The sequence below is a fragment of the Tenrec ecaudatus genome, chromosome 14 (assembly GCF_050624435.1).
Source record: "Tenrec ecaudatus isolate mTenEca1 chromosome 14, mTenEca1.hap1, whole genome shotgun sequence".
Taxonomy (NCBI): Eukaryota; Metazoa; Chordata; class Mammalia; order Afrosoricida; family Tenrecidae; genus Tenrec; species Tenrec ecaudatus.
In genome coordinates this window covers 98,392,952-98,412,860 of record NC_134543.1, presented here as the reverse complement: position 1 = coordinate 98,412,860, position 19,909 = coordinate 98,392,952, and the positions used below count along the sequence as shown (strand labels likewise).

The following is a 19,909-nucleotide window of genomic DNA, read 5'->3' as shown; positions in this document are numbered from 1 at the left end:
AAGATTGTAGCTAAGAAAACTGGGGCTGTTCTACTCTGACAGGGCAGTGACTGAATGGGAAGTTCACATAGCATAGTTTTTGGGGGGGTTTAGCCGTTTCAATCTTATTTAAATCTATGTATCCCATTTAGTGTGACTATCCATTTATTTTGCTGCAGAAATACTGTTTTTGATGATGTGGGATGCTGCCTCCACCCATACTGTAGGATTATGCAGTGTATGGTATGGTATACTATGATACACACACACTGAATTACCTAATAATCTGGCCTGAAGGATTTCAGATAAAGGACTGTGGACCTCTACATCTGATAAGTAATTCAGAAAGTAGTGGTCTTGTTTTAATGTGATATGCTTTTGTAAACTGGACAGGTTTTCACTTTGTGTATTAAACAATTTTTAAATAAAAAATATTTTATTCTACTTTTGGCCTATGCTCGACAAATATAAAAGGTGGTCACTACTCAAATGTTATTTTAGTTGGCTTTAGTTTTTTATCTTGGGTGTGTGCAAAGTATGTAAAACCTTATTATGGTCCTGTGTAAGGAGCCCTGGTGGTGCCGAGGTTACACACTTGACCGCTAACAGAGAACAGTCCGTGATTCAAACCTACCAGCTGCTGAGCAGCAGAGTGTGACGTCTGCTTCCAGAAAAATGTGTAGTCTGGGAAGGTTAGGGAGTGTAGTTCTACTCTGTTCTACAAACGATATAGTCGGGAGACATTACTCCCTCCACTTCCTGGTACTGTGGTTTATTCTCTCCCCTTCTTTTAACCACGTTGCCACCTGCTCTTTTCATTATTTAGCTTCTGGGTTGTTTTCTTCAATTACTTTGGCACAAAGGAGCAGCGACGTGTACCTTGCTTTAGATCTTCCTCTTCCTTATATGCAGCGTACTAACTACAACCTTTGTGCTTAGGCAAAATGAAGAAATTAAAGTTTAGTAAGTTTAGCAAAAGAGGAGGCTACTTGGTGACCTTGGCAAAGGCTCTTTTACTTAAGGCCCACTGGGTCAGATTGAAATAAAGGGTGAGACAGGATGGGTTGAGATCAGTTAACCTTACGGAAGTTCCCATTCTTCTTTACAGCAGTTCGTGTGCTAGGAAAGTCTGACCACAGACCTTAGTTGTTTAATTTTAGTAGCAGGGGTTCACACTCTGGTGTGGGGGCAGGCAAGGTCAGTTACTCCCGATTTAGCGAGGTTCTTTGTTGAGTGTGAAGACCGTGAGATTTCTGATAACTGGTGTGTTCCCAAGTCCTTGAATCCCAAGGCCTTCACAATCCCTAGACCTTTCCTCACGGTTGTGGTCCTGAAGCCTAAAAGTCCTCAATTACAGTAGGATTGGCCCAACACAACAGGGACAGCCGTGGCCAGAGAAGTTAGGGAATGGGGAATAAAGTCTCACTAGCAGAGCTTCCTCTCAAGTAATGTTACCAGTAGACGGTAGTCCCTAAAAAACAAGCCAAAGAATCCTCGTTGCTTCTGCCTCCGGGAACAAATATTCCCAGGATTACGGGCCGTTTCGATTGACGTTACTTCCGGATAAAATAACCTTTCTTCGGCAGTTGCAGGCCCGGAGAGCTCTCGCGACAACTGCTCCCGCGAGATCTGCTTGCTCACTCTAGCGTTGACATCCTCCTCCTCCTCCCCGCCGCCTTTCGGCAATCTTCGCCAGTCCCAGCCCCGACCAATCTGCACTCCGATGACATGGATCAGGGTCTCCCCGCGAACCCCGGTCCGCGCGGGGCGTCCGGCGGCAGCAGCGGGGTGCGGGTTGCACAAGGAGGGCGGCCGCGGCACTGCGGGTGGCCACGGACTGGGCGGCGAGCAGCGAGCGTGGGCGGGGCGGGGGTAAAGCCCGCTGAGTAGCGGCTCGATTGTTCTGGCCTGGCTATGGCGCCTCTCCTCCCCCCCGCCATGGCTCCCCGTGTCCCTGCTCCGCTCCTCTCAGTGAGTGAAAGTGGCCGCCGCCGCCGCCGGCCCAGCGCCCGCAGCCGCCTCAGCGCCGCCGCCATCTTGGGGTCCCAGGAGCCGCCGAGGGAGCGAGCTAGGAGCGTCCACGCCCAACGCAGTCACTGCCCTACGGCCCCTGTGAGCGATCCGCGGCTCCACCAGCGGCGGGGCGACCCCCCCCTCCGGACCCCGCCCGCACCCCGCCCCCCCTCCGCCGCCGCCGCGGCGGCGGGGCCCGGCGGCCCGAGGTGAGGCAACTAGACGTGGGCAGGCGAACGGAGTGGGGGGCCGTGTAGGCCCCGTTGCGCCCCTCTCTGTGGGCGACGACTGGGCCGCGTCTTAAAGGGGCCGTCGCCCCCGGCCCTTGAATTTGTTGGTTTCGTAGAGAGGATGGGTGTGGACACTCCCCGCAGGGTTGGGACCTCTGGGACCTAGGCCTTGTCCTTACCCTCTCCTACCTCTAGAGACCCGGGGGTCACGCGGTGACCTCGGCTACCCGTGGAAGCCCGTGGGGCGTCCACACGTGGGGAGTGTGTTAGACCAGGTGCACGTGGGACCCGGTGGGGCGGTGTCGGGCTAACACGTGTGTGGATTTGGGGGTGGGGTGGGGCAGGGCGGGGGCTGATTGGAGTCGCGTGGGAGCGGAGGGAGTTATACCTGTCACTTTAAACAAATGCGATCAGAGAGTTTGATACTGTGTTTAGCATCAATTTATGGGAAGCCAGTTGGGAGTGGTGCACGCTACTGGTTGGGGATGCTGATTCGTGGGGGCAGGCTAACACGTGCACGTATTTAGAGTGTGTAGGTGACAACCCCTGTGGAGTTTTCCTTTTATTTATTTTTTGGCTTTTGCAGGGTGTGTAGGCAAGTGTCATCTTATTTTGACACTCCTCCTTGAGCTTGCTGATGAATACTACTGCTTCCGTAATCACGGAGGGTGGAAGCCCCCTACAGTTTAGCAGGGATAGAGCCCAAGAAGACACTCACTGTTGTAGTTAGCAGCCAACTATTCCCGAATTCTAAATTGACTCACGTGTTGTCGCTGCTTACTTGTTCGTTCCTCGTTGGTAAGGAGACTAAACCCGCAAACCCCACACCGTTGCCGCCTGGGCTATACCACTGGTAGGACTGGAGGAGGGAAATTGGAGGTTGACCTCAGCTGACGCTAAAAGTAACCAGCATTGTATTCCAATGAGTGGCCTTGATGATTTTCCTACTCAAAAGAAATTTTCACTGTGGCTTCCTGATGGTGGCTTAAAAAAAAAATAGCAGGGTTATTGAGATATAGTGCTGATATTCAGAATTTAGGCTTTTCAGGGCTACAACTCTGAGTTTTAGCCTGTTCCTTTGAGTTGTGGTCAACGTAGTCCATCCTCAACCACTAATTTACTTTCTGTTTGTGGATTGGCTAGTTCTGACATATAAATGAAATTATAAAATATTTGTAACTTTGTGGCTGGCTTCTTTTACTTAACGTGATGTTTTTGATGTTCAACATGTTCTAATTTGTATTAGTACTTCATTCCTTTGCTAAATAATATTCTCTGCCAGTTGCGTTTTATACTAGAAAATCCTCAAGTTCTTCTTTCTAGAAAACAATTTTGAGATTGTTCTGTTTGGTAAAAGGAGTGTACTTTGGAGGTTCTAAAATAAATTGTATTCCTAAAGAATTAAATTCCACTAATTTAGTGTACTGTGTTATTATCCTCTGAATTTATTTCAAAAATTGTCTAAAAATCTTAATAGGGAATGACTGTAGGAAGCACAAATGTCATTAGAAAAGCTTAGGACTATTAAAAACATTTTGACTAAACCAAACATGATGAAGCCAAAGTGCAGACCATAAAGTATAGTGTTATATCACTCAGTGGAAGATGCTACTGAGGGAAGGTATCCTAACAGCTCTTCACTGCTGGTTACTTGTGTAGCCACAGAACTTGGGAAGGAGTAGGAAGAGGCTTCCTCCCACAAGAACTGTTCAGAATTATTTAGGGATTTATCATGTCAGCCCACGCGTTCATGTAAAGTATCAATGCTGGTGTGCAGTGAATTTTAGAGTGGTCCCCATGGGATAGGGCAAATAATTAGGAAAACAAATGAAGTTGATGGCAGGTTTTATGGTTTGATATTAATTAAGTATAGCATTTTAATACAGGCTCCCTGGATGGTAAAAATGGTTTGCACGCTAAATCTACTAATTTAAAATTTGGTGATGATAGATCCTCACCCAGCTGTGCCACAGACGAAAGTTGGGGCAAACTGCTTCCATAAAGATTATAGCCAAGAAAACCCTGCTGACCACGTCTGCTGTCTTAGCATGTGGTGTCACCGTGAATTGGTCAGTTTGATGGCATTGGGTTTGGTTTATTTTTCTTGGCATGTAAGAAGAGGTAGGAAGGGCATAGGTGCAAACATTAGTTAAGCACCTTCTGTGAACTAAACTCTGTTCCTTTAGAGGGAATCATTTTAACTCTCACAAAATCCATCTGATAGATATCCCTACTTTACAGATGAGAACACTGAAACCCAAAGAAGCCCACAGATGACAGTCCTTGCACTTTCATAAAAATATTAGAATAATATTTTATGAAGGAGTCTAAACTTATTAAAATCCTTTTTCTGCATTAATTCTGAAATTCATTAATAGAAACATTAGATACACTTGCTGATCATGATACAGTAGGTTTACTTTGGGTTGGGAAGTTGACTGAAGAGCAGCTTAATATCTGTCTTCATGTAGGGGAGATTTCCTTCTGTGTTACAATATCAGAAATAGGACATCGGTGATAGTAAATGTAGTTGACAAATTAGATAAAAATTAATCACGGAGACTCAATGCTACCTATATTTTGTTAGGCACTAAAGGGAAATCCATAAACAATGTGACATGCCTTTATGAACCATCTCACTACCCAAGAATTGATATACAGGGTGGAGGTTCTTTAATTTTTTTGTGTGCACTGGGCCCCATGACAGTCTAGTGAAGCCTGTAAATTTTCTCTCAGGATATGACTTTTCAATGTATAAAATATAGTTAAGCATACATAAAACATATTAGTGATATAAAAATTTTCATTTTTTGTTGAATTAACAAAACTTTGTGGTTGTTTTGCTAAAGTTACCTGGGTTTGAAAGAACTGAATTGAAGGAAAATACTAAATTGTAGGAGTTCTGGTGGTGGTGTGGTTCACGTTGGGCTTTGTAAACACCATGCCACCAGAGCTTACAATTTGTTATAGGTTAGTGAACCTGAAGATGTAAATTTTTCCCATGGACCCTAAGTGAAGAATGCTTACCATAAACATTCAATAAGCAGGAGCTAGACAAAAAATGATGGAGGCAGAGAGACACACTGAGAGGAGTGGAAGAGTTAAAAGCAACAGAGGCAAATTCTGTTAGGTCCACAGTCCTCCAGTAATGGAGATCTACAGGTAGATGCGTGGAGAGACACGCAGGCTGCACTGGGGTGGGAGAGGGAATGGGAGTTTTCCTGTGACTATGTATAGGCTTGACAGGAGGTATTGCTATATCTGTATTTACCTCTGCTGCAAATATATTCGTGAATGTGCTAATGCATACAGAGAGCAAACTGAAGTGAACTTCTTAGATAAAATCAAATACCTTTAGGGAATGAGTCACTGGGCTTTAGGGTTTAGGACCACAGTCTTGGGGAGGCTGGGGTGGTGGTGGAGGACAGCAAGTTCAATTGGCATAACAGCCACAAAGACAATATTCTCCATACGACTTAGGGGAATATAGTGACGGGTCTTCAAGCTCTGAGTGAACATCTAAGGTCTCTCGCTGTCTACAGGAAGGTGAAGCCAAGTAGAGACGCATGGGAACGATGAGAAGAACTAGATGCTACCTTTACCATTACCAACTGCTCTGAAAGGAATCATATTAGTAGGTCTTAGGTATGCGTGGGGAAGAATGGAATAAAACTCAAAATCAGGTTCACTGGAATTCCCAAGATGATGACGGTCCTTAGTTACTTACCCTTCAGGTCTGGAAGTGAACTCACTCCTGGGCCCCAATTATCAGCCGAACAATAGCCAGGTCAACAGGGGAACCAATCACATTAGGTACGAACACCTTCAAATAGCCTGCCATTTGAGATCAAAATGATAGTATTTACCCACGGACATAGTTCAGAATGGTCAGGAAAGAAGTAAGTGGGCTAAGTGATGTTACATTGTGAGCGCTGCAGTCAATGAGATGAAACAAAGTATGTCTGAATGGTGAAAAGAGCTGATCTGCTCTGTGAACCTCCACCCAATTCACAACACAGTTGGAAACAAAACAAAAACCAGCTCTTACTGTAGAGAGACTGGACACATACTAGATCATTTTTATACAGCGTAAACCAACAAAACAAAAACCAGCTCTTACTGTAGAGAGACTGGACACAGCTAGATCATTTTTATACAGCGCAAACCAGTGGCTTTCATAGCAAGAAGTAGGCTTGTTGATGCTTCAGTTCAGATTTGCCACGAACACGTCACTAAGAAGAGCAAATGGCAGTTTACCTAAGGAGAATTCTGGTAGCATGCTGGAAAGACTCTTCATTTGGGACTTCTGTTTTTTGGGGGGTTTGAATCCCAGCTGTACTGTTGGGTAAATTATTGACTTTTTTTTGAATATCAGTTTTTGTCTGTAAAATGGGGAGAGTAATTTCTACTTCTGAGATGAAATGACATCACTCTAAAACATTGGGCATGTAAATAAATGCATATTTTCCTTGAAGAAATAAACATTCCAAAGACTATGAAATACATGTGGTTTTGTTTTGGAAGAAGGGAAATTACTTGTTAGATAGTAAAAAGGACCAGTATCTGAATCAATGTAACTTTCTCGGGATAGTCACCTAAGAGTATGCCCTTTGGGATGGTACTGTTCTTTAAAAAAATCATTTCATTGGGAGGTTTTTTTTTTTTTTTTTGAAGGTGGAAAACTTTAATGGATCAAACACCACCGATAATATAACAAGACCACGATGGACAGGGAGGGGCTGGGGCTCAATCTGCCTCCCAGCCCTGCCACCCCATGGCTCATTCTCTAAGCGCTAAGGGCAGGGTGGCCGGGCCCTGAAGCCGCCTCAAAACTTCAGGGGAATCACTGGCCAATACTTAGGCCTCTTGCGATCACAGAGCTTGTTGAAGCTCAGCTGCACAGCTGCCTCCATGGCCATAATCTTGGTGGCACTATCCCCGTATAGACGTTTCATCTTGGCCTTGCGCCTCTCGTCAGGCCTCCCAGATGGGGGCTCCACCGACCGGTGGTTGGAGAAGTACAGGTCATGGTCGGCGTTCACATACTCGCTGAGACGTTCTTCTTCCAGTTGCTGCAGCCGCCGTCGCTCCTCTTTGTGCCGATCGGTCTGCTCAAAGTACTCGCGCAGCTCCGGGGTGATCTGCATGTTGCTCAGGTCGCACTCAATCTCCTCGTCTGACTCGCTCACCATCTTCCCCTCTAATGTGAAAGCTGCCGTTTCTCTGGTGCAGGTCTGGAACTGAGCGTAGGCACGTGGGTGCTGCCAAGACCCCCAAGGATGCAACTGTGCACCCTGGGGGCTCTGGGGCCCCGAGTGAGGGCCGTAGGAGGACCAAGGACATTCACTTTTCTCAGCAGGATTGCTGTAGTTTAGAGACACAGCAGAGAAGTACCACATGGGATTGGCGTAGGATTCTAGAGCCTTCCTGTAAGCAAGGCGGTGGTTCTGCAGCCAGTCCATTCCTTGGTAATAATGCTGCCAATATCTCTCATAGACCGGATGGAGATACCAGGGGTCAGAGTCCTTCCACGATGGCACATTTGTTTCCAATTGAGGAAGCGTCCCAGCAGGGTATCTCCAATAGGGCTGTCCATACATTTGCCTCAACGGGGCCTGTGCTTTCCATTTCCTGGTCTGCATTCTGGAGCACGGCAGTGAATGATGACTCGTAGGGATGCAGCTTGCAGATTCCGGGCGGTGGGCGATCAAGGACCTAGTTTTCAGTGGGAGGACCTCATTGGGAGCTTTTACAGATATATTATTTCTATTAAAAGAACAAATAAGATGCCTCTGGTCAGCAGGTAGGTCCTGGTTGGCTCAATTGGTTTGTGTTCAATTACTAACCATAAAGGTGGTGATTTGAATCTACCCAGTGACTGCAGACAAATGGCCTGGTAGTTGGCTTCTATAAATCTTACAGGGACGAAACCCCTGGGGAGCATTTGTACTACGCTTAATACATGGGGTCTCCATGAGTCAGAAGTGGCTCCATGGTAATGAGTGTTTTTGCTTGTTTGCTTGTGAAAGCTTATCTGAGTAAGAAATTAATAGGACAAATTGTGTGCACACTGGAAAAATGGCTAATGCGCACCAATAGAGAGAGAACAAAGGCCACTGGGGCAAATGCTCAGTTTATCTTTGATCATGTTGCCGGAGCAGACTGGCGGAAAGACCACCAAGAAGGGTCTGAGAAATAGAGGTTGCATGCAGTTCAGTTAGTCTTAGACTATTAGATAGATTCTAATTGTACTTTACGAAAAACAAAACAAAACACAGGAGTGAATTTTCCAGAAAATGTTAGTTAAAATGAGGCAATGGTGAAACTTTTGTATAAAGATAAAAAATTTGAATCTACAATGGAATGAAGACTGAGATGTACCATGACTAAATTAGGAAAAGCGTGAATGATAATCTTGGAAAGTTAGAATTAGCTTGAAAGGGGAATACTATTTGCAGGATTTGAATAACGAGTAGCTTAGTTATGAAACTCAGTAACCCATAAATGAATAGACCAGAGCAGGCTCACTTTAGATTCCTCAGTTGCAGATGGGGGCAGTCATGGCTCACTGGTAGTATTCTTGCCTCCAGTGTGGTTCGATTCCTGGCCAGTGCAGCGCAAGTGCGGCCACCACATCTTTGTAGGTGAAGACTTACATTAGATGTTGGATCTAATCCCTAGGTAGAGGAAATGGTTACACACTGACTTACAGCACAAAAGGTGGTGGTTCGAACCCACACAAAAGCACTCTGAACACAGGCCTGCCAATCTGCTTCCGGAAAGGTCACAGCCCTGCAAATCCTTTGGACAGTTCTGCACACACATGGGGTTGCCATGAGTTGGAAACAACAATATGCTGCTGAGCAGGTTTCAGTGAGGCTTCTAGACTATGAGGAACGGGAAAAAAGCCTAGTGATCTTCTGAAACTCCACCAATGAAATCCTTATGTGCAGAGAGATCAAGGTACAACAGATCGCTGAGAAGGGGCAGGATCAGGCAGCGTCTCAGGCCCACTGGATGTCAACGATCAGCAACAAGAAAGCTGGAAAGTAGCCCTCCTTCGTTCCCAGCCAGCGTACTGCTTAATAATATGCTCCCGCCGTTCATTTACTCAATAAATATTTATTGAATAGCTACTGAGTGCTTTGTGATCGTCCCAACAACCATTTGTTGAGCATCTCTCTTTTTTGCCCCTTCCTTTGAGCATCTCTCATAATCAAGGGACTGTGGGGCAGAGTAATGAATTAATCCAGTTGCATATGTATGTGAAGAGAGTACAAAGGACAAAGGTAACCACACAGCTATGTAAACTGCCAGAATAGCAGCATGTGCCTCCCATGTTGTTGGGTTTTTTTGTATATAAGAAAGAGATTTATACACAAGAGCAACTGAACATTGAGAAAACATCCCAACCCAGTCCCGACCAAGTCCATAAGTCCGATAGTAGCCATATGTCCGATATCAATCTATGAAGCCCTCTTCAGACTGACGAAACACATGCAATGGCACCGAATGCAGATCACAGGCCAGTGGGTAGAACGTCTGGATCCAGTGTCATGGGAAACATCTCAGTGCTGGCAGGGGTCTCTCTGCGGCTTCTCCGGCTTCCGAGGTCCGGTTGCATCCATGTGGCTTGTCTTCTGCAATGTCTCCCAGGGAGTAGTCACCTCCCATGTTTCTTTGAGGTGCTGATGTGTTACTACTAAGGTTTTTGTTTATTTTAAAAAATTGAATTGAGACTTAATTATTTACATTTGTTTTAAGGCCCTAGTAATCATTTAGCGTTAGCATCTAGTGGCAGTGTAGTGTGGCAGAGCCCCTTCTAGATCCTAGAGAGCCACATGCCCTGGGCTAGAGTTTAGCCTTCCCATTTACTGTTTGGCTCTGGAAAGTTATTTAGCCTCAAATTTTTCATCTACTAAATGAGGATAATAATAGTTTCTACTTAATGATGGAGTAGATTTATTATTTTGAGAAAGAAATCAGTACATGTAAATTACTTATAATGGTACATATATACTGCTCTCAACAGTGTTAGCTGCAATTATAAATGCTACCATATATACTTGTGTATAAGCCGAATTTTTCAGCACATTTTAAACGCAGTTTTGTGGTAAAATTAAGTGCCTCGGCTGATATTTGGGCTGACTTATACTTGAGCATATCGGGTATTTATTTTGATAGTTTAAACAATTTAGATATCAATTTATGAAAGCTTTTTACTGAATAGAAAATTACCTCCTTATTTTAGATGAGATAAAACATCAATAAAGAAAATAGTTATGCTTTAACCTTTTGAAAGCTGGTAAAATATCATGTACTAGTCATTTTAACAACTTTTTAAAGTGTTATAATTCAGTGACTTTACATTCATGTTGTACATCTACTACTATCTTTTTCTAAAATGTTCTCATTAGCCCAAATAGAAATGTAATACCCCCCCCCCCCAAAAAAAAAAGAAATACAATACCCCTTACTAAGTCTCCATTCTTCTTTCCCCCAATCCTTGGTAAGGGCTCACATGTTTTTTGTCAGCATTTGTTCTACATAGTACATGAGTCCATTGCTGTAGAGGTTTTGCCTGCTATATGAAAGTAGATCATTTTCATGAAGCTTATGAAATGTCAAAGAGTATAGAAACAATTACCAATAGTTTATGTGGGGAAGTTTTTTGGGGGGTGGGGGAAACTTTTTGAGCATTCTCAGACCCCCCCAAAATAACCCGCCAAATAACATAAAACTTAAAATAGCACTAATATGTACTCATGGTGTTTCTAGAGACAGTTCGGACTACAGTAGCTTGAGTCCGAGATGCTAAGTGTCCTTCCTGGGACGGACCGGCTTGGTGACGCCGCTCTCCAGCTCATTGTGCGTGAGCTGTTAGTAATTGATAACAGTAGATGCTAATGGGAATATTTTTCTACATAAGCTTATACTTAAAGAGGCTGTGTTTTGTAACATTACACTTTATTTCAGATGCTACAATATTTCTGTCTTAGATGTCACTGTTAATATTAGTAATAGTTTAGTGTTTTGAAATCATTCTCTATCTTAGTAGGCCCGTTTCTGGACCAGGAAAAGAAATAAAACAAACATTATCTGTGAAGGGTCAGCTAGTACATTTTTTAGACTTTATGGACCATCCTTCTCTGTCACAGCTGTATAACTCCTGTCATTGCCCTATGACAGCAGCACAGCCCACTGCCATCCAGTCAGTTCTGACTCATAGTGACCCCTACAGGACCAAGCAGAACTGACCCTTCTAAGACGGCACCTTTATGGGAGCGCATTACCTCATCTTTCTCCCATGGAATGGCTGGTGGGTTTGATGAGCCAGTACTTCATCCTCTGTGCTACCATGGCTCTTTGAAAGCAGCCATCGTCTATACATGAATGAACGAATGGGCCTGTGTTCCAAGAAAACGATTTCTAGACATAATTTTAATTCCACATAAGTGTCATATTTTGCACAAGATTTTTTTTTTGGTATTTTCTCTCAGTCACTTAAAAAATGTTAAAACTGTTATTAGCTTGCAGACTTTAAAATTACACCAGGGAGCTGGAGTTGACTCATCAGCGATAGTGTGTCTACCCTGCTTTAGAGACTTGGTTCCACCAGTTCTTGGTTAGGTGGTCTTGTGCAAATTAACTTCTGAAACTTAATTCCTTCTTTTAATGGGGCTAATAATAGTGTCTTCCTTGAAAGCTGACTTTAGCACCTGACATAGTAATTGTTTAATAAATGCTTTTAATGAGCACTATACGTTATAAGTCAAGAACAATTGTGAGGACGGCGCAAGACTGGGCAGTAATACATAGGGTCTCACTGAGTTGGAACTGACTTGATGACAGCTAGCAGCAACAACATATAATTATGTAGTTGAAGCCTCACGCTCTACAGTGAAGCAGTGATGCCCTGAGAGAATCGCTGCTAGTCGTACAGTATGTCTGTGGCTAGCTCGTGGCTTAAGCAACCTTTTATACCATACAGTGCTCCTTCCACGGAGGTTTGTTTAATTTAGTAAAGTACTGCATGGTAAAACTGTGTGATATTTGAATAATGTATGCATGATATGATGCATTTGTCAAACCTTATAAAACTTTATGGCACCAACAGTGACCCTCAGTGTATGCAGATTAAGAAGATAAGGACTGAGGAGGTTGAGGGACCCCAGGAACGGATGCAGATCATGATGAGAGAATCTAGCAGTATTCCGACTATGTGAAACGACCTCAATGAAAGGACTGGTGGGAAAAGTGCTGACCCACTAACGTTGGAGATAGGTGGAGTGTGTATGATTGAAAGCAAAGAGAACTGCACATAGCACTGTATTCTCATTGACAAAGTTGTTTCCCATGGATTACAAGTTAACATTTTAATATTGCTCTATACAGACACTTCAATTGAATAATGAAGTAAATGGATGGCAGATGGTGGAAACCCGCATTCTCACTGTTGGAGTGAGAATTAACCGATGAGGCAAGGGCTACAATCATCCATGTGTTCTGGATTAAAGGTGGAGATAGTAGGAACTCATTTTTAGCTTAGTGTAAAGAGGTGATGGCATGTAGATATATTTATAAGTCCGTGTAAGTACTTGTGAGTACTTATATAAGTATATGTAAATACACACATATTTTTGTGCCTTGGTGGCATAGTGGTTACACATTGGACTGTGATCTGCCATGTGACAGTTTGAAACCACTATCGATGCTCCATATTTACAGCCTCCGAAAACCAGAGGGGCAGTTCTTCCTTGTCCTTTAGGGTTGCTATGAATAAGCACTGACTCAGTGGCAATGATCTGATCTGCCGACTGACACGTTTCAAAGAAAATGACACCCAGAAACCCACTTAGCGCCCAGATCTCATCTTCTAATACCATTCTCCAATAAAAGAAAATCAGGGTTCCTTAGACAAATGGCTGATTTTAGGATTGGAGCAGGAAATATATGAGTCTGGGGCATCTTGTAGTGCAGAAATTGGAGGAGTACACCTCCCCCTCAAAAAAAGTTTTAAAAAACACGTTTCTGTGGAGATAGCAAGGGAATACAGGAACCAGCTGAAAGAACTCCCAATGACCCAAACTGGAACAATTTGAGAAACAACTAGTATAGTATTTTGATTATAACACAGTGTAAAATGTTTGGGAATTTTACCTCCTTGTTAAAATAATCAACCATTGAAGATCAAAAGGGCAGCCTTTTCCTAAGGACAAAGTTCAGAGGGTTGGGAAAGGAGAAGTGGATACTGGCAATTCAGTGGAGGAAGTGGGCTAAATAACAGTACATTGAGGGCATTACAAGGGATGAGTTAAATCAGAATGTGTATGGAAATTATGAAGAAAGTAAAACTGATCTGCAAACTTTATGTAGATCAAAATAAAAAATATCTGAGCTTATATTGATAAACCTTGACATACTCTGGTGGCACAGCTTTATAACCTAGAAAGCTCTGATTTGCTAGCAGTTGGTCAGATAGACTGGAGTAATTAGATTTGTAATTAGTAATGAGACTGGAGTAATTAAGAATGTGGAACTTTGTTGTCAGGCTTCTTGGATTTGAATCCTGTCTGCTGTTTCTGGCTGTGTGATTTGGGGGCCAGCTTTTTACCCTCTGTTTAGCTGTAAAATGCACAGAAAATAGTGTTAATCTCATGTAAGTGCACATGCTTATCGCTCTCAATAAACTAACTGTATGTGTAGTCTCCTTGTTGCTGTAGTGTATGATCAAATAAAATATGATCGAATTCCAAAGTGAACCTTCACTTGGGATTATTTGTGATGGATGGAATGTGGTCTTTAGGGCCTCCTCCACATGCTTCTCCCCCAGACTTCTTGACTAGAGGAGAGTCTCACATTTACAAGTGTCCTTGAGCACTTGGCTCCTTGTTAATTAACCTCCCCTGCTTGTTCAGATGAGCTGTGCATGCGGTGGGTGAGAGAACCAGAGAAATTATATACAGTATCAGCAGCAGCATCACAGGTCTATGTAAAGAATCTCCAGTTTGGTCAACAGAATTAAAGGACTCGCCCCTAGGGGGACCATCTGAACCTCCATTCTCAGGCTTCCTTTGAGAATGCAGTTCTACACACCTTCTCAGTTATCACTCGAAATGAATGTAAATCTCTAGTATAGGATACTATAAAAGGGAATATTGTCTGTTTTAGGGTATCTATTGCTTAATATCAAAGTTTCCCAAAGTGGGGCATACTGCCTGCTGTGGGTAGCTGGAAGGCTGGAGGAGAGCTGCAAATGCACATCCATACCGCAGTACTTTATCCTGGATCCCGGGCTATAGTTCAAGTTTTTAATGACGGGGGGGGGGGGGGGGGGGAGTCACTGAGTGTTTTTTCTGCAAAGGAGGCACTAGACCAATAAGTTTGGGAGCCTATGCTTTATATTCTCAATAACATTTCTCTCTGTCATGTCTACGTACAAACAAAACAAAAATTCAACTGCTGTCCCATCGTTTCCAACTCAGCACCCCTACCACAAGAGCTACCCTTGGGAGTTTCTGTGGCCGGAGGGCCCTGTGTGCGACAGAGTGAGTGAGACACTGACTGCTCTGCTCAGTCCTGTGCCGTCAGAAACCTCATTTTCAACACAGCAGCTCGCACTCAAACTCAACTGCCACCGAGTCACTTGTGGCTCATAGTCCGATGATGACGTGTAGTGGGTTACACATCGCTCAGCGATTCAAATCCATCAGTTGGTCCAAGGAAGAAAGATGAGGCTTTATCAGAAACCCAGAGGGCTGTTTTACCCTGTCACATAGGGTCACTGTGAACAAAGCACCTGTGAGTTCAATCGGCAGCCCAACTTGTCACCCACGGTACGACGCTAATGAGTCCCCCTACGTGTAACCGGCTATGAGTGTACCTGGAGCTGATGACCACGTTTGCCAGCACTTGCACGCAGTCCTCGTTTCTCACAAGTGACTTCTCAAGCGAGTGTTAGCTTCCCTTCGCAAAGGAGTGAGCTGAGTTTGAGCAAGGTTTTCAGGGTGTAGAATTTCTTTCTTCTACAGAAGTACCTTTTTTCAGGTACCTCACCGTATGAGAAAAGTGTTTATTCCGAATCTGGATATGGAAGTTGTTGAAGTCCTGGTTCTCAGTATGAGGGACATTTAGCTATGTTTTCAGAATTTTTATTGGATAAATGGTTGCCTGCAGGTTGTGTGCTTTAACACCAGAAGGTGCATGGAGTACACTACAGTCTCCAGGATCTCTCGCATTGCCTGGGTTTGATTTCCCTTTGAATTATCATAGGAAAGAGCTAACTGCTACATCTGAAAATTTCCCATCCCCCTTTTGGATATCTTGATTTAGTAATATCTAAACCTTTAATGCTTCCTAAATACAGATTAAACTTGGACTAAAATTTTTTTAGAGCCTAAAGTTTTTATCTGTTGTCTGTGCTATAGAAGTCCCTAAGGCAGTTGTGATAATAAGGGTATTTCTCTTATTTTGATAAGATATATTTGTTCTCATTTAATGTAATAATTTTCTTCTGGGAAGTTGAAATGATTCTTTCCTAAAAGAAAGCAAATACATTGCTAATGATTTTTTTTGTCCCTGACAATATGCCACAGTTTGGGAAATAATACACAAATTTTATTAAGACAGAAAAATGTGAAAGAACTGAGGACAAGCCCTTTTTTATTGCTCACAATATATTTATGAAGTATACCAAAGTATTTTTACTTTGCTGTTTTAGAAATTTGTGAAAGGGCCATCCATTTTAGCCTGGAGTTCCTCGTTCCATTTAAAATGCAGCTGTTATTTTTATCCCTAGAACACTGTGCTTTTGGTCAAAGTTAGGCTTGATATGTCACCGGACTCTTTCCATGCGCCTACTCTGACTATTTTGTTTAGTTGAGCCAGTTGTCTCTAGCTGTCTTTTTCTGACCTGCTTCTGGAGTGCAGGGTCTTTTCCTCTGTGTATTTAGTTTAACATCTGGCATAGAGTTGCCTCTTAGTAAATATTTGAAGATTTGAGTGGAAAGTTTAGGTTCAGTTAGAGAGCCCTGGTGGTGTTGTGGGTTATATGCATTGGACTGGTAACCCACAAGGTCAGTGGAAGCCCAAAGACACAGTTCTATCATATCGGGCAGTTCTAAGTCAGAATGGACTCGATGGCAGTGACTGAGAATGTTGACAGAATGCTCAGTGGTTTACTTAGCTCTAATTTGTCTTAGGGAGGGTGACTAGCTATGTCTTCACAGGAAGGGAGGAGAGAGTTAGTGCTGGTATGGCAGCCAGACACTGGACTGCCTTGGGCAGACCAACTGGGAGGTGTGATCACCCTGCTCCAGTGGCAACTTGTTGTTCAAAGCAGGGTCAGGTGGTAAAAATTGAGGCTTTGGATTCAATTACAATAACTGGAGTTCCAGTTCTAGCTTGGGCAAGTTGTTTAATTTAAAATAGAAGTTAAATAAATAAAACAGTAAGCTGTGGATTGTGTTAGGATTAAATTGTCTAGTGTTATGAAAGCACCGAGGTCAGTAAAACCCTGCCCGCTGGCAGCTGCTGTTGACTCTGACTCAGGTGGGCCAGGCGTGCAGAGTACTGCCACACAGGGTTTCCAAGTACATCTTCAGACTTGCCGTCCAAGGATCCTCTTCTTGGGACCAAATGGCTAACTTTTCTGTGACTTGCCCAGCGCTTGGTCACTTGCGCCTCGCAGGCAGTGACTCTCTTCAGACCGGGGGCTCTTCCCCCCATCATCCCCTCACTAGAGTTTTCACTTCAGCAGAGGTTGACTTAGCCCTTTTTAACGAGAAATATTTTTCATTTCAGCCATTGAGCTTTTTTTTGTTGGTTAGTTAAATTGGCATAATTATTTAGGGGAATAGACAACTTCCTCTTTCTCCTGACATACACATTCTTAATTACACACACACACACACACACACACACACACACACACACCTGCCATTGAGTCGATTCTGACTCATATCAACTGTTGGATAGAGTAGAACTGCTCTTGTGGGCTTCTTGAGACTATAACTCTGTGGGAGTGGAATCCCTTCTTCTCCTGGGGCTGGTGGTTTCTAACCTTGAAGTTATCGGACCCTTGGTGCGACTTACAGCAACACCAGAACTGGAAACACAGGTTGGGATGGGTATGATGTTAAATCAAAACTCCTGGGTTACCCATTGGGCTGCTAACTGCTATATAAGCAGTTCGAAACCACCAGCCACTCCTCCAGAGAAAGATGAGGCTGTAGAGTTAACAGTCTTAAAACTCTTGGGCAGTTCTACCCTGGCCTGCAGGGTCACTGTGAATAGGAATTGACTCTATGGCAGTGCACATACACATTAGAATAGCTAAAAATTATAATACCAGGTGTTGGCAAAGATGAGAAGCAACTAGAACTCTTATTCAAGGGGCCTGCATAAAGTTTGTGGAAAATTGGGATGAAAAGATAATGGAATTTTCCCACATACTTTTTGAAGCCCCTTGTATGTTGGTGATTAAAAACAAAAAACCAAACTTACTGCCATTGAGTTGATTGTGACTCATAGGGATTATAAAACAGTAGAGCCATGGCAAGAATGTTAGTGGTTTCTTACAAAGTTAAACATACACCTCTCCTTTACTCAGCAATTCCATTCCTAAGAATTTATTCAAAAGAAATGAAAGCCTTAAATATTAATCAATAGGTGAATAGATAAGTAAATTGTGATGTATCTATTTATACAATGGAATTTAATTCATCAACAAAAAGGAGTGTATTACTACTATATGCACCAAATTTCATGAATTTTTAAAACATACTGAAAAAAGAATCTAGAGACAAACTAGGACATTTAGTATGGTTTCATTTATATACATTTGTAGACATACAAAATTAATCTCATGATAGAATCAATTGGGGTAACAGAGTGGGACTTGCCTGGGAAGAAACAGGACAACTTCCTGAGGTAATAGAACTGTTCTTGATATATTTTCATGTAGGATTGAGTTATATAGGTATGTACATTTTTCTAAATTGTATATCTTAGATTTGTGCATTTCAGTATTTATAAATTATACCTCAACATAAAACCATCTTTGTTTTTGGACTTCAGTGATTTTCATTGAACATACTGGCAATACCTTGCTTATTCTAACAGAAAATTATTAAAGAAAGAAAAAGTAATAGAGCTTGTACTTAGTTCAAGTCTCAGGGATAAATGCCTTCAGTTGTTTGGTATGTATTTTTCCAGATATTTCCTAGGTGTATAGTGGTCAAAGATGAGGACTCGGGACTCAGATGGTCTGGATTCAAGTCTCATCTTTCTTATTATATTGTATAACTTTGAACCGATTATTTAATATACTTAATACTTAAGCCTTAGGCTTTTTAATCTGTAAATGGGATAATAACTAAGAATTTCTTTAAACAAAGTTACTGAGTGCGCACTGTGTGTTAGTGATACTATGCTATTGCTAGACTTTTAGTAGAACTCTGTCAATATAAGGGATTTTAATTTGTGATTGTTTCTGTTAACACTTTATGTTCCTGTGGCACATTTAACAAGTGATAAACTGATAATGGTACATTATTATTAGCCTCCATATTTTACATTAGGGTTCACTCTTTGTTACACAGCCCCTTTAGTTGTGATAAATGCTTAATGTCGTTTCCACTAATACAGTATCCTACAGAATGTTTCCACTGTGCCCTGTATCCCGCCTACTCATCTCCTTTTCCTCCCCTGACTCCTTGGCAACCATCGATCTTTTCATGGACTGTGGTTGCCTTTTCCAGAGTTTCGTGGAGTTGGAATCATGCAGCAGGCAGCCTATTTAGACAGGGTTCTTTCACTTGGTATGCATTTACTATACCTTTGTTTTCTCAGGCTTGATAGTTCATTTCTCTTTGTCTGAATAACACCCAGTCATAGGGATATGCTACAGTTTATCTCATTACCTACTGATGGACATCTTGGTTGTTTTTGCTATTTGGCAATTATGAATAACGTTGCTGTAAGCATTTGTGTGTATGCTTTTATGTGGAATACGTGTTTACTTCAATTGGTAAATCCCGAGGTGCACAGTTGGTGGACTGAGTGGAAAACCTGGGTTTAGCTTTACAAAAAATGGCCCGACTAGCTTCCAAAGTGGCATTACCATCTTTCATTCCTCCCAACAGTGAATGTTGCTCTCTGCCTCTTCAGCATGTGGTGGAATTATTTTGGATTTTATCCAGAATCAGTTGTATCTCATTGTTGTTTCGATTTGTAGTTTCTGGTCACCATGAGTTGGAATCAACTGGATGATAACTAAAACAATGACATATGATATTAAGCATTTTTTCATATATCTTATTTGGCATCTATAAATATTCTTTGATGAGACGTCCATTCAGATATTTTGCCCATTGTTAAACTGGGTTGTTTTCTTATTGTTGAGTTTTAAGGGGATTTTTTTGTATCTTGATAAAAGTCTTTGAGCAGATAAACTAAAACCTCGGCTGCGGAGTTGACTATAGAGGGTGCCCAACACTGCAGGCTGTTAGGGTTTTTCCTCAGGAGCGGCTGCTAGGTTTGAACCACCAACTTTACAGTTAGCCTAACACCAAACCCACAGTACCACCAGGAGGCCTTTGATCAGCTAGGCGTTGTGCAGTCTCCCAGACTATGGTAATGTCTCTTCATTTTCTTAAACAGTGCTCTTCTCAGAGAAAAACTTTTCC

The 19,909-nt window shown here is 42.6% G+C and overlaps 1 protein-coding gene and 1 pseudogene across 1 annotated transcript in view; one reads left to right on the top strand and one right to left on the bottom strand.

Moving 5' to 3' along the window:
• Positions 1 to 1,688: 1,688 nt before the first annotated feature.
• The window catches only part of INO80 (INO80 complex ATPase subunit), a 133,329-nt gene continuing 115,108 nt past the window's right edge, over positions 1,689 to 19,909 (top strand). Inside the window, exon 1 of the mRNA XM_075530736.1 lies at positions 1,689 to 2,201. The gene's annotated coding sequence lies outside the window, so the exon portion shown is untranslated. The remainder of the gene's footprint in view (positions 2,202 to 19,909) is intronic.
• LOC142425592 (gem-associated protein 8 pseudogene) lies at positions 7,021 to 7,951 on the bottom strand (annotated as a pseudogene).